The sequence below is a fragment of the Ambystoma mexicanum genome, chromosome 8 (assembly GCF_040938575.1).
Source record: "Ambystoma mexicanum isolate Mex_15411 chromosome 8, UKY_AmexF1_1, whole genome shotgun sequence".
Classification (NCBI taxonomy): domain Eukaryota; kingdom Metazoa; phylum Chordata; class Amphibia; order Caudata; family Ambystomatidae; genus Ambystoma; species Ambystoma mexicanum.
The window spans coordinates 698,485,396-698,498,699 of NC_090929.1; the positions used below are offsets into that span (position 1 = coordinate 698,485,396).

Genomic DNA, 13,304 nt, shown 5'->3' on the forward strand with positions numbered 1-13,304 from the left:
TTTGTTAACAGCTTAGTTATTCATTAGTTCCTCTTTGTGATTTGTCCTTTTCAAGCACAGGGTCTTCTGGGACTTGTAGTCCCGCTGTGATGTTTCAGGTTCTGGCATCCTCAATGGGGAAATAATAGTACTGAATCTCAGGCAGACTGGCGAGCCCATGGAATCCAGCTCCATCCAAACTCTGGGTGGTACATCGGGAATCATCCAGACCATCTAAATCCCATGTGGCTCAGCCCCCTCATTGAAGAGGATGGGGAGTTTCACTAATCCACCAACAAACAACAGAATGTGTAGGTACACACTGTGCCTACATATGCTTTGAGCAAAGGTTTACATTGGGGTCCCTTGCAATGTATGTAAATAAAGTGGTTGATTTACGGGTAGGTGTACAGCCCATCATATCAAGTGGCGATAGCAACAATTGTTTGACCCCAAAGGTGTGCGCTCTTTTAGGAGTGTTGGCCTGCCCGAGTTGGAAGGATGAGAGTTGTGAAAAAGGCTGGGGTGGGTGACGAACAAGTTATGCCTAGGATAGACAAACTGTGGACCATGAGTATGGAGGCCTGTAGGTGCATCAAGAGTCAATGCATTAGTTACACCCTAACATTAATTGGTGCTCCAACCAATCATACACCCTATTGATGAGCGTTTGTAGGAGAAATGGAGAGTGCTGTGACAATAACCCCTCCCTTGACTTTTGTGATGTTCAGAGAGCTGGGTGCCACCACCCTCTATGGAATGTTGGATAATGGAGCGGTATGTGGAGGATCCCCATATGCCATCCCCAACACTAGGTTCAAGATGCAAGAGCTCTTCACATGTCTCTTGAACACATTCATGTGCCGTTCCAAATCTTCTGGCCCTTCAAAAGCCCAAGTGCAGCATGACGGTTGTAACGGGAATATGAGTGAGGCGCCTGCAGGCTCTAGTTAAGGGTCCACTGAGATAGGAACAAGCACTGCTTTAATTCCGAAGTGTTACCATTAAAAGTGCGAGCAAGCGTGGCTCACTGCTGCAACACTGGCCTGTAGCCTGAATGGAAAGGTTACAGAGAGAGTGCTGGATGCCCTGCTGCAACAACATTGTAATCGTGCTGTGCAGATCATGCATACTAGGCTGGCCTAATATAGGCTTGTCAAAGCAGAGGATCCATGCGAGTAAACCTGAAACACTGGTATTAAAGAGTGGAGACTGATTTGGGTAACCAAATCTATCATACCTGCAACCCCTAGGGAGAAGCCTAGCCCTGGGGAAAGGGATAGTAGGGCAGCTCTATTACCCAGAAAGGAGAAATACAGTTTGGGGATGTTTGGAGCAATGAGAGTGACAAGTGAACCATAAAAGACATGAAGGAGAGGTTGGGGGGGGAAGGAGAGGCTAATAGGGAGTAGGGGTTTGGACAAGGACGTGCAGGAGCTAGAGGTGTAGAAGAAAGTGCTACAGTCGATAAAGATCTGGTGGGTAAAGGAGAGGAGACTGGAGAACAGAAAAGGGTGTGAAGAAGGTGTAAGTGGGAGGAGGCAGAGTATTGGAAACAGTTTGAGGAGGGGGAGAAAGAGTGCAGACAAAAAGTAGAGGACAGTAGCTGGCAGAGACAGGAGAAAGGGAAGCGATTTATTTAAAGAAGGGCAAGTTTGAGTTTACAGCAAGAGGATACTTAAAATCCTACCAGGGAAGAGAATCGGAGGTTGGAGTGGACTTTCAATCAGGGAGACCTGGTGCCTATGTCTAAAGATTGTGCGAGGGGTGTGGGCACGAGGAAAGAACACTGAAGAGGACTATCAGGACTTAGAACACAGGTACAAGACCAGGGTTTACACAAGATGATGTTGGGGTAACGAGTAAGGTCGTAGGTGAAGTCTGGTGGACAGTAATCAGAAGCCAAAATCTTGAGATCAGAAGGTGGTCAGGAGACTAATAGAGCGCCTCTACTGCAACCTAACCTCTGGGAGAAATTCTGTACCTTGCTAAACGTGACCGCCCAGATGGATTTAGAACTTTGGAACATTTTACAAAGCTGCCAGATTACAAAGCCTGGAATGATGAACTCAAGCTTGTACATTGACCCTAATGAAAGACATTTGAATCATACTGGAGAGTTCACTCTTTTTGTCAGGTTTCCTTCCCCTATTCAGGCTATTTTCCCTTATTCAAGTTTCTTTCCATTATTTCTCTTTTATCATTCTTTTTTAGATTAGCCTTGTGTGGGTGGGAAGTTTTCTATTGTAGTTGGTTTGGCCTTAACTTCCTCATTCAGAATCCTGGTTCTGACCCAAGGCAAAATGGAGTTTCACAGTGACAGCTCTGATTGGTTAGAAAACACTGCAGAACAACAATGAACATTCTAAACTGTGACTCTTTGCCTTTCATCATCTAAACCCCAGCTGAGAGGACGTGTGTAGTGTCTGCTCCTGCTTAAGACTTGGGCCTGGTGGATTTTATCCTTCAGGCGCTAGCAGTTGAGCGGCTACTTTCTTGGGGGTTTCAGGAGAAGTTCTCAGCTGTCAGGAATGCGTTTTGAAGACGGGAAACTCTGAAGATCTTTAGGAAATCTTTCTGGAGATAAGTGACTTTGTTTAACTGCCGCTCTGTTTTTCTTAAAGACATTTAAGTGAGAACTCGTAAAATGTTATCTTTGAATTTATATTTTGAACTTTTTTGAGTGCGCTTGAAGTTTTGCGCGAGGTTAACGGGTGAACGCTATTTGTTAAACACGTACTACGTGTAATCTGAAACTAACCGTTGAACCTTTGCGCGTGCGAGTGAAATTAGCGCGTGTGTTTTCAAGCGCGTTGTTTTGGAGTGAGAAGTCAATTGTGCGTGTGTTTCCAGCGCGTGTACTTCCAGGTGAGAGAATTCAACTGCGCGTGTGCTTCCTAGCGCGAGAATCTGTTCGCCGCGTGAGAACTCTATTGCGCGTGTGTTTTCCAGCGCGTGTGCTTCCTAGCGCGAGAATTTGTTCGCCGCGTGAGAACTCTATTGCGCGTGTGTTTTCCAGCGCGTGTGCTTCCTAGCGCGAGAATCTGTTCGCCGCGTGAGAACCCTATTGCGCGTGTGTTTTCAAGCGCGTGTGCTTCCGCGTGAGAAGTCTATTGCGCATGTGTTTTCAAGCACGTGTGCTTCTGCGCATGTGATTACCAGCGCGTGTGTTTTTTAACGCGTGAACTCGACCGCGTGTGAACTCTTTGCGCGTGGGTTATAAGGCGCGTGTGAATAGGCGCGGGAGTTCAACGGCGCGTGTGTTTACAAGCGCGTGTGTTATCTGCGCGAGAATCCGTTTGCGCGTGAATTCTGCTTCACGTGTGTTTACAAGCACGTGTGTTTTCTGCGCGTGGACTTTTCTTACAGTGCGCGTGTTCTTCAACGCAGGAAGTTTTCAACGTGCGAATCTTCAGCATTGAGATCATCTGCGTGTGTGTTTAGCACGTGTTTCTTCAAGAATTCTCAAACTCTATAGAATTGTAAAAAGGTTTTAGACACGAAAGAAAAAGAAAAAAGCAAAACTTTCCAGGTTTGCCCAAAATAAGAAGTTGCTGTGAATTTCAAGAGACTCAAGAGAGATTTTCAGCTTCTTTACAAGCTTCTCTAAGAAATTTCAAGAGAAGAACCAGGTATGATTCTTAATTATTAGTTAAGGATTTAAAGTCTTTCCAACTCTAAAGGTTAGTAAGTAATAAAAGGATTTGTATCTGCTTTTCTTATGTCCTCTGCAGGTTCAGCTTTGGTTAGCCTTGACGCAGTCAGCCTGGTGTTGTTTTGTTATCCACTTCCCCCTTTCCCTTCGGGGTGTAATTTGCAAAGCTGAATTAATATCTAGTCCTGGGAATTACATTTCAGGGGGATTGTCGGGGGTTCAGCAGCTTCCGCGGACACTGGACTTCTCAGCCTGACACTTTTGTGTATTCAATTCTTCTTCATGACAACACATGCCAGCATCCTTGGCAAGCACTGTGCTCCTAAGGCAACATAAAACACTCAGCACTGAACACATTTTACCAGAGTAACTAAGACTATTTCAACCTGCACACAGCACCGGTTTGAATGCGTCCATGCCCAGTGCCAGTTTACACAGCCTTCATTCACGCCCTGGGCACCCCCAAGCCAAAAGATGTGACCACTGCATATGGTTTGCAAAGTCTTTTCACTAAATCAAGGTTTATTGGAAATTTTAAATGTTTAATGATATGCGTTATCAACATGACACTGTTCAATAAGCAGGTCTTGCAGCCTTATCCAATGGCCACTTTGCATCGGGGAAGGCCTCCAGACATTACCAGAAACACCCAAAGGCACCAAAAGTGTGCATTAGCCTGTGGCCGCTTTACCCAAGGCATGGCCTTCAGTCATGCCCCGGGAACCACCAAGCCAGCCACTGCAACCATTGGGTTCAGCCTCTGGTTCTGCCACCCCTTGACACCTGCAGTAGTCACCGTGAAAGTCTGCGAGCCTCATTTCAGCTTCTTGAAAAAGAATTGCAGCACCAACCAAGCAACCAGATTGGCTGTTTTAGGACTAGCCATCTGATTGTCCCAACTATATCCATGTACTTGGGCTAACATAGACAGGACTGACCCCAAAAAACATTTAGGGGGGTGCATTGATAATTTCATGTGGAAAAAGATAATCCCTTGCATATTTTAAAGATACCGCTGGACCCATTTGTTCCAATTAAGTGAATGTATGGCACAGATCTGTCCAGCAGGTTTGTAGGTAAGAGCAATGCTTGTCCTAAAATGAACAGACTGGGAAAACGTATCGTTTGGAACCCTTATTACAAGTTTGACTACCCTGTTAGAATATATGTGCATTTGCTTAGCCCTAAACTACAATATTTTTGCAATGAAAACCCTGTTTTCCTTGTAACGTTTAAAACGGGTTGCATTTGTCAATTTCACCAAACAAATCAAAATAGAAATGTATTTGTGGCCTTTAACGTTTAGTCGTTGCAAGAACGTGTTATTACAAGAAAAGACTGGATTCGTGTAGAATGTATGTTTTAGTCTCTTGGCCTTCGCTGATAAACCTAGGTTAAATAAGATTAAAGGTAGAGGAAGAAAGCCTGTTTCAATATGGTTTAATCCTCTTGGTTAAATACTATGTAAAGGCTGCCCACACTCAGCAGAGGGCAATTATACACTGAATCATAGTGTTCAGTCTTTCCATTCTTATCAGAACCATAACAGGTGTCTTTGAAAGTTTGCTCAAATAGTATTACCATTGCTGGAACGAGGGGCAGGCGGGTTTATGTTTGATTACCTCAAACATAAGTTGCTGACCGTGAACTGGTGGACAAAGTATATGATTGAGTATAAGCAAAGTAAAGACTCTTGACATAGCGAGAGCATCTGCCGAAAACAGTTTGTTTTACCCACTTGGGATTAGATAAGGATTAGTTTTTTTTTTTTGGGGGGATTAGTTAAATTGTTGTGTATGTAGTTTAAACATATTTGCGTTATTATCTTTTGCAAATTAATAACAAAAGAAATATGTTGATGCAGGCTCAGTTTGTATAAAAAGCAACACGAACCATTCACATGCTTCACTTCTCCACTCTCCATGAACTACTGGTTGTGGTTGAACCTGAAGTCCGCTCATGTGTTTTGTATGTGTATATTAAAATGTGCCTTGCAATCTTCAATTGATAAAGTATATTATAGTTGCCGCTCAAAACCATACAAATTCACCAGTTATGATCTTTAAAGCAGCCATAACTCAGCCAACCATCATCATAGAAACATAAATCCCTGAATAGAGTGGATGTTTAACAATATACAAGATTTTCTATACAATACCAATCCATAGGGCATGCCTGGTGGGCACTTTGGTAAGGCTGCGCTCTTAGTCTTGACTCCCCACTTTGACCATTGAAGGGTCTTTGGCCCTGCCCAAGGCACTCTCAAGCCACACAATGGGGGCACTGGGCATGGCTTGGGACCGTACCTCGTCACTTTCACCAAGGTTTGGCCTGTATCCCTGAGTGGGGCACCCCGAGTTTCCCCTTGAGCACCTATATTATATCCGGCAACCATACCCGTGGTAACTTTACCTGCGGATGGCATTTCGCTAAGTCATTGGCCCTCATAATCTAAGCAATGTATGAACTGGCCATATCATGCAGCCGTTTCTGCTAGCCAATTTTCCCACACTCAAGCCACCCATAGTGGACACTGATCATGGATTTCAGCCTTTATTCCCAGGGCAAAAAGTGCCAACCAGATGAGAATCAATCTTAACCCTGTCCCCAACAGGCTCAGTGAACCACAACCTTCTAAGCCACAACCACAAAGAGGAACAGACCTATTTCAGTCTTCAGAAATGACACATCCCCAGAGCCACCTGTTAGCTCACTGTGCATGGCATGTTCTTCTGTGTAGCAATTGGTTTACAAAGTACTTTACACATGCCCATCTTACTTGAAAATACTTCTAACAAGAAACCTTAACCTTTTCCTGTTGTTCTGTGGTCATGTTTGTAACTTCAAAGATGTACAATGGAAATAAACACGTATGTTTAAAGAGGCTGCAACATTTATCTGTCCTCTTTTTGGTATTTGCAATAGCAAGAGCTAAGGCAGCACAATGGGTTAAAGACAGTACATGAGGACATCATTCCTTGTGTATTTTAACTGTATTTATTAACTGTTTTGACTGTGTTGTACAATTTAAGAAAAAAGTAAACTTTCTTACACTGTTGTACCTTTTCTTCAAAACGTTGGTTTCCTTTAGTCTTTTATAGATGTCACATAGTTCTTTGAAGAGCGATAATGACAAAAACAAAGACAGAAAGTTACAAAAAACATATATGCTTTCTCGAAATCAAATAACAAGATCATGGCATTAAACTGTGCAAAAACACCAGCCCACAACATTCAGATTTAAACAATTACTGCATAGAATTAGCAAAACATGTGTTTGTCAGTTCAAGAGTTTAAAAAAAACATTATTGTGCATTTAGTTATATATACAAACTTTAAGCACATTTAAAAGAAAAAACATCTGATAAAATACATTTTAAAATTCTCAGTTTCTGTCATTTCCTAGAATTCATCCCATAATATTCAGTTTTAAAATTAGAACCTCTTCGTGGCTGCCTTCCATATGAGGAAGGTGGTTGCCGTAATTATTACCGATTCCGCCTCATACAGATTGCTCCAAAATGGGTCCTTTTCTATGAAATCTGTATTAGGGGCTATGCATGCATATGAGGATTAATTGCCCATAGTATCTCTCTGTGGAAGAAACCACCATGCGCTTCAAGCCTTTGTTCCCACTCTACTTAGATTCTTGGCAAAATACGTTCTTCCTGTTATTGAGAGATAGGGGTATTAGAATGGCCTGACTTATCTATTATTGGTCCCTGACATGATAGTGTAGCTTTGAGGATCAGGAAGCACCATGCCAGTGAAACATCACTTCTGTAATGGCAATATGTTTGATATTGTACTTTGCTATGTTGTTGTATTACTATGGTTTATTTTTAACGGGCACCGTTTTTTATTTTCAATATTATTTGCTTTTAGGTAGTTTTAAGGCATGTCACTGGATTAAGCGTTTAGTAGACAGTAACGATTATACAGTGGATCGATGAGACTAGTCATAGTTAGTGATTTAAACCTTTCACTGTCTTTACGACATTTACAAAGTAAATAATTGAAATACCAGCAGTGAAAAGGTTAAACATGCTTGTTTATCAATTTCTTGCCATTCATTTTGAAAGCTTTCCTGGAATTAAAAGCACTCTGGCTAAGACTTATTTTCTTGGAGATGGAAGTGGACAAGCCAAGAAATATATAGAAAGTGCGAAGCCAGAGCCCAGCCGGATCTCAGGCTTGGCCCTATTAGCTATGCCACGAGCCGAGCGAGTCCTTGAAAACAGAGCGTGCAAAAGCACAAGTTATATACTAAACATGTTGTATTTCTCATCACCACCATAAAATACTATAAAAGGGTAGGTTTTCTGTATAAGCAAAAGTGCATAAGGAGGTCTCAAGACACATAAAGTCAATTCAGGGTAGGTTTTCTTTATAAGCAAAAGTGCATAAGGGGTCTCAAGACACATTAACTCAATTCAGTACCATTGGCCACATGCACTGAAAAAGCATTCATGCCTAGTAGAACACAGTCTTCATGAACTCGGGCTCCTTCCTTGCATTATACAGAGTGGCCTTTGGATCTTCTGTGGCATTGTCCAATAGAATTATATGGGGTAAAAATGTCAAGTCCAAGCTACCAGCCAGGCATAAACAGACACTCGCCCCCTCAGTTTTCTCCATACAAAGAGCACACATTTCTTATTCGACAAGAGTAATTTATTACTAGTCAGTGGCTAGTGGCGGGTGAACATTTTCGAGGCCTGTAATTATACTGCAAAAGCATTGTGAATTACCATTGCAGAGCTCATCTATATACCTGGCTCTGGGTTGGACTGAGTCGGAGGGATTTTGGTCACATTGCAGATTCGCAGGGACAGATGCAATTTTCTCAAGGTTACTTTCACTTCATTCCACTTGTAAGTTCCTGAATTTTTGCCTTTGGTGCACTTTTGCAGCTTTGTAATCTTGTTTGAGTATTTATGTGGAAACTATTCTTATTCTATATATCTTGGGCAGGAGAAGGGGTGACTAACGCCTCTCTTCAATCAATCCAGATTCCATAAACCCAGGTCTATGGAATCACTCACTCATAAACAAATCACACCTGCATAGGCACTGGGCTGAGGGGCTATTTTGAAGGGTGATTGAAGTGTACTTTAACTCAAAATGACTCAAGGACAAATTCTTACACATCCCCATAGACCTGCAGGGTGACTTCCTTAATTTACATATTTGACCTAAGAGAAATGCACTTGCCCCATGGTGACCAGTGACAAAATATTTGCCAGTGCTTTTTGTAAAATGGTGCATGTCGTCATACACTTAATATTTGGTGCAATGCTGCACCCAAATGCCAGCCATGCAGAGTGAAACTATATTTGCCATTTACTGTTATCAAAGTTTGTTTGCAGTCAGGGTCAAATAAAAGCAGCAAAAATCCCCAAATGCGCCAGCATGAAAATGGTGCTCGCCCTTCTTCAAGTCTCCTCGCCAATGCAAGTGGGCTAGTAGATTTTACAAGCTCTGGAGAACGGTCATTGGATCCTCCAAAAGAAATGTACTTGAGAGCTGTGGTCATAGGATCCTCATTCAACTTTTGACGGGTTATGGCATATGCAGAAACCATACGCAGTGGAGCCATTTGAAAAAGGACATGCACATTAATTAGGCAGCCTGGCATTTAGTAATTAACAAATGTAACATAATAAAAGATGTAGTTACCATTGCCATTTTATATAAAAAATATTTTTACTTATGTAGAGTAACTTTAAAGAGTGTAATTTATTTACAGTGCACTGTACACCAGTCAAATAGATTGTCAAGGGCTTGGGTGATAGAATAATATCCCTTGTTTTATGTAGCGCTTTTTTGCCAGATTCATCTCAATTACATGTGCTGTAATATTCAGTGTTCTTATTTGCCAATTCAATGTTACTCGGTTTATCACCCTCTGAAGGAAAATCAGCTAAATTGCCTTCACAAGATTTTAACCTTTGACTACGGGCTGCAGATATTTGTGATACGTGCTTAACCTGTTAAGATACTTCAACATCTTTACACATGCATCATTTCACAATTAAAAGGTTGGCTTTTCTAGAATAAGGCTGCATATTATATTTACATTATCTTTCACATGCTTCTTTTAGGTTTTGCTGATATTAATTCAACGTGTTAGTCTTTCCCAGATTAACTTTTTTTAAATGTTTTTTCACAGTGAGATTAGACTGTTTGTTGTATTCTTAGATGAGTGTTTGTTGCACTCTAGTCTACATTTAGTGGGCTGATGTTTAAAAAGGAAGATTTCACCCATATAGTTTTTCCAAGCACTGCAGAAATACTGGCATTAGTGTGCTCCACAAACAATGCAATCAGCTGTGTATGTGGGTAAGTGTATGATGGTTGCTAGAAGTACTAGTAACCCTCGTGACATTTCAAGACAAATTGACTCCCACCGCACTGAGGGATCTCACTGTCTAATCACCTCCTTCTCATCTCGCTTTTCAGCAAATCTGCACGTCTCCCTTAATGTCCTAATTCCTAATTTTCTGGTCAGTCTCTGCTCTCTCGCCTCTTTTGTTATATCTACCTTATCTGTTTTTCCTTCTTATCTTCCTGTGATCTTCCTCCAGCCTCTTTTTCGTTCTCAATCAGCACCCAGTGTGCCACTTTTTTGCTTCCTCCCAGCTCCCACATCTGGCAAAGGCAGTGCACATGATCTCTGGCTTAGTTGGTCAGCGGCTTGTCTCATCTCGGAGGGCTGCTGCATTCTTGACTTGAAGAGGAAAGAGCGATTCCTTTTGGAAGTCACCATAGCCTGTGGTGACAAGCCAGTTGGAAAGCAGTCAATCATCTCTGCTGATCATAAAATAGCCCAGTGATCTCCAGGGAGGCTGGCATTCCAATTCAGGACAGGAGGCAAATATCCCCAGAAGACACTGTTTAAGACGGATTGCAGGGACTGCGAACCGGAAGATTGGAAGGAAAAGCTTCACAGTAAAGCAGATGAGGAATGAGACTCTTGGTGAAGGAGCAAAGAGCGAAAAGGACAGGGGAATTAGGAGCGTCATGCAAAGAAGCGGCCATACCTAAAAGTTGTGATGCAGTGATCAGCTGGTCACTGCCGCAGATAAGCAATCTGGCATTAACTTGGCTCTGCGAAACTGGAACTTTAAGGCAGACATTTTAGATGTGGTGATTACAGTATTGCAGTTTCCGGGAAGCCATTTTGGTGAGGGATCTGCCCAATGCAGTTTTATTGTGAACCTCTTCAGGCACCGGCCAGCTCCAGCAATGACACACAGATGGTGTATGGTGGGCTCAATGAAGTAAGACAGGGTTCATGTTTGTCTCTTGATTTTTCGAAGGCCTGGAGCCGAATCAGAGCTAATATTTGTCATGAGTAAGGCTCGAGACCTCATGGGTTTACCCACCTCTATTTGGAGATCCTTTCCTCCTCAGCAGGATAACGCACTGGCTACACAATTCTCACTGCTTCCCGAGGCCACCTGCTCCCCTTCCTCCAACCCCTTCACCTGCACTCCATCCACCCAATCACACATTGATTGATGGATAACTGGGCCAACGGAAGCTAGACAATACCAAATCCACCAGTGCAGCCTTACCTGGGGAGCCAGCAATGGGCAAAGTTCAAGGGTGCCTTCTGTTTCGCTGGCACCCTTGCCATGGGGGATGACTTCTGAACCTGATTGTGCTACAAAAATGTTAGGGACAACAATGTCTTGTCCTATTCTACACAAGGCCGCCTTTGTCCCAAGACAAATGTCCCTTTTCACCTCCTTTGTCTCTTACCCCACTGGGATCTTGCTGCTAAGTGTCAAGGATCGAAGCGTATTGCATTCTAGATTTGGTTTCTGAATCTGTCAGTCGGTCAAAAAATATAAAACATTATTTCGGGCAAAGTACATAAAAGTACAATGCATACATGACATATGTCAGAACAAGATATTTCTTGTGCAAAAGATATTTCATAGATAATTACTAATTAGTAATACAACAGAAATAGGGTTCTTTCATGGAAAAGTACAGTACATAAAATATATATGATGTGCAAATTATTGCAATACCCGAAAATTGCTGGAATTACATCATGTTGCATAGGCGTAATTCATAAAAAGTTGTCCAATTCATAAAATTGCTTTTGATCGAGGCCGCTGGGTCATGTACAAAAATCTGAAAACTGCAAAGACATCTTCTTAGGTGGTAGATTTGCATAGGGCATACAGATCTGAAATTGAACATGTTTGATATTTGAGGAGGATGGGGTGTAGCCATCTCCTTATGTTAGCAAAACGTGCATTTTGGATTCAATTTGCTTAGTGGAGATAGGCAACACTTGGTAAAACCCCAGGATCATTTGTAAGTAAATGCATGAACAGGGAGAATATTGAGTCTGAATGTAATATTTAGAGCCCTGTTTGAGCTTGGGGGCAGGCATTTAAGAAAGTTCAGAATCTGGGTTTGTTTTAAATATCAAATAGCCTGTGAAACTTGACAGATGGTTGGATTCGAAAATCAAAGTTTCCAAGATCAAAACCCTGAGATTGGCTCTAATTGCCCTCTTGCATTCTTCCGTGAGGGGCACATTTTCAGTAAGAAAATGCAACATCCCTATGCCTTGCAATATATTGTAAAGCTGTCTATTTGGTTTCTAGAATTTACTATTATGAGATTCTAGCACATCTCTAAATGCCTCATTATATAAGGTCAGATTGGCTGAGGAGTTTAGGCGCAGCCAGAAGAATAGGGGTCAAGAGAGAGAGACAAACAAATCAAAGTGCTCTAAAACCAGGTATCAGCAGTAGCAAGATTGTAGTTGTGCTACTGGGAAGGTTGAAGGTCTTTATTATGAATTGATTTTCTATTGTAGATAGGGGACCATGCATGTGACGAGTAAACCTCTAGAACAGTAAGTGGGAGGTGATATCCTGTTTGGGTATTTAGTGTGTAGATAGCATTTGACTGTCTTTTGAGAGTGAGCTCACTTGTGTTTAATTGCCTAGACCATTTTTCATTGTCTTAGAATCTCACTCCTAAATAGTCATAGAAACGTAACTGCTGCAGCCTCTCTCCTTCAATGGTGACGTTAGTAGAAATTGTATGTGATGCTTGACATACCATCTCCATGGTTTTAGAGCGATTTATTGAGTTTTCTTTCCTTACAGAACTCTGTTAGTAGCGTAATTTGTTTTAAAATGCCCATCTTTGTCTTGGATATTAAAACTGTATCATCTGCATACATCAGGATACCTGTTTTGTGTTTGACAATGAGTGGGACATCACAATTTGACTCTGAAATTCTTAAAATCAAGTTGTTTAAGAATGATAAAAAAGTAAGGGGAGCGAACACACAGCCCAGGCACACTCCGCTAGTGACAGAAAATGGATCAGTTCTTCCTCCGCCATGCCCACATCTAACTATAGCAGAGTTGTTACCATAACGTTTTTTAATAGGCTATAGAATTTTAAGAGGGAGTCCGAGGTCTGCTAAAACATTCCATAACATAGTTCGATCAAAAGAGTTGAACTCCACTTTAAAATCAACAAATACTAAAAAAAAGTGTCCTTGTTTAAAATCACATGCTTACTAATATTAGTGTATAAGCAAAAAACCTGGTCTGTTGTACTTAGTCCACTTCTAAAACCTGCTTGGAGGTCCGAGATAATGTTCTCATCCACCCCCCATTTCTCTAGA

The 13,304-nt window shown here is 41.9% G+C and overlaps 2 protein-coding genes across 5 annotated transcripts in view; one reads left to right on the forward strand and one right to left on the reverse strand.

The window, feature by feature from the left end:
- LRRC20 (leucine rich repeat containing 20) overlaps positions 1–13,304 on the forward strand; it is a 2,045,340-nt gene that overhangs the window by 1,220,174 nt on the left and 811,862 nt on the right. The gene's annotated exons all lie outside the window — the stretch shown is intronic.
- Positions 1–13,304, reverse strand: part of LOC138472367 (ropporin-1-like) — a 430,658-nt gene that overhangs the window by 340,223 nt on the left and 77,131 nt on the right. The window contains exon 3 of one of the 2 annotated variants that reach the window (XM_069610503.1): positions 6,687–6,748. The gene's annotated coding sequence lies outside the window, so the exon portion shown is untranslated. The remainder of the gene's footprint in view (positions 1–6,686; positions 6,749–13,304) is intronic. The other variant, XM_069610504.1, reaches the window with a different exon arrangement.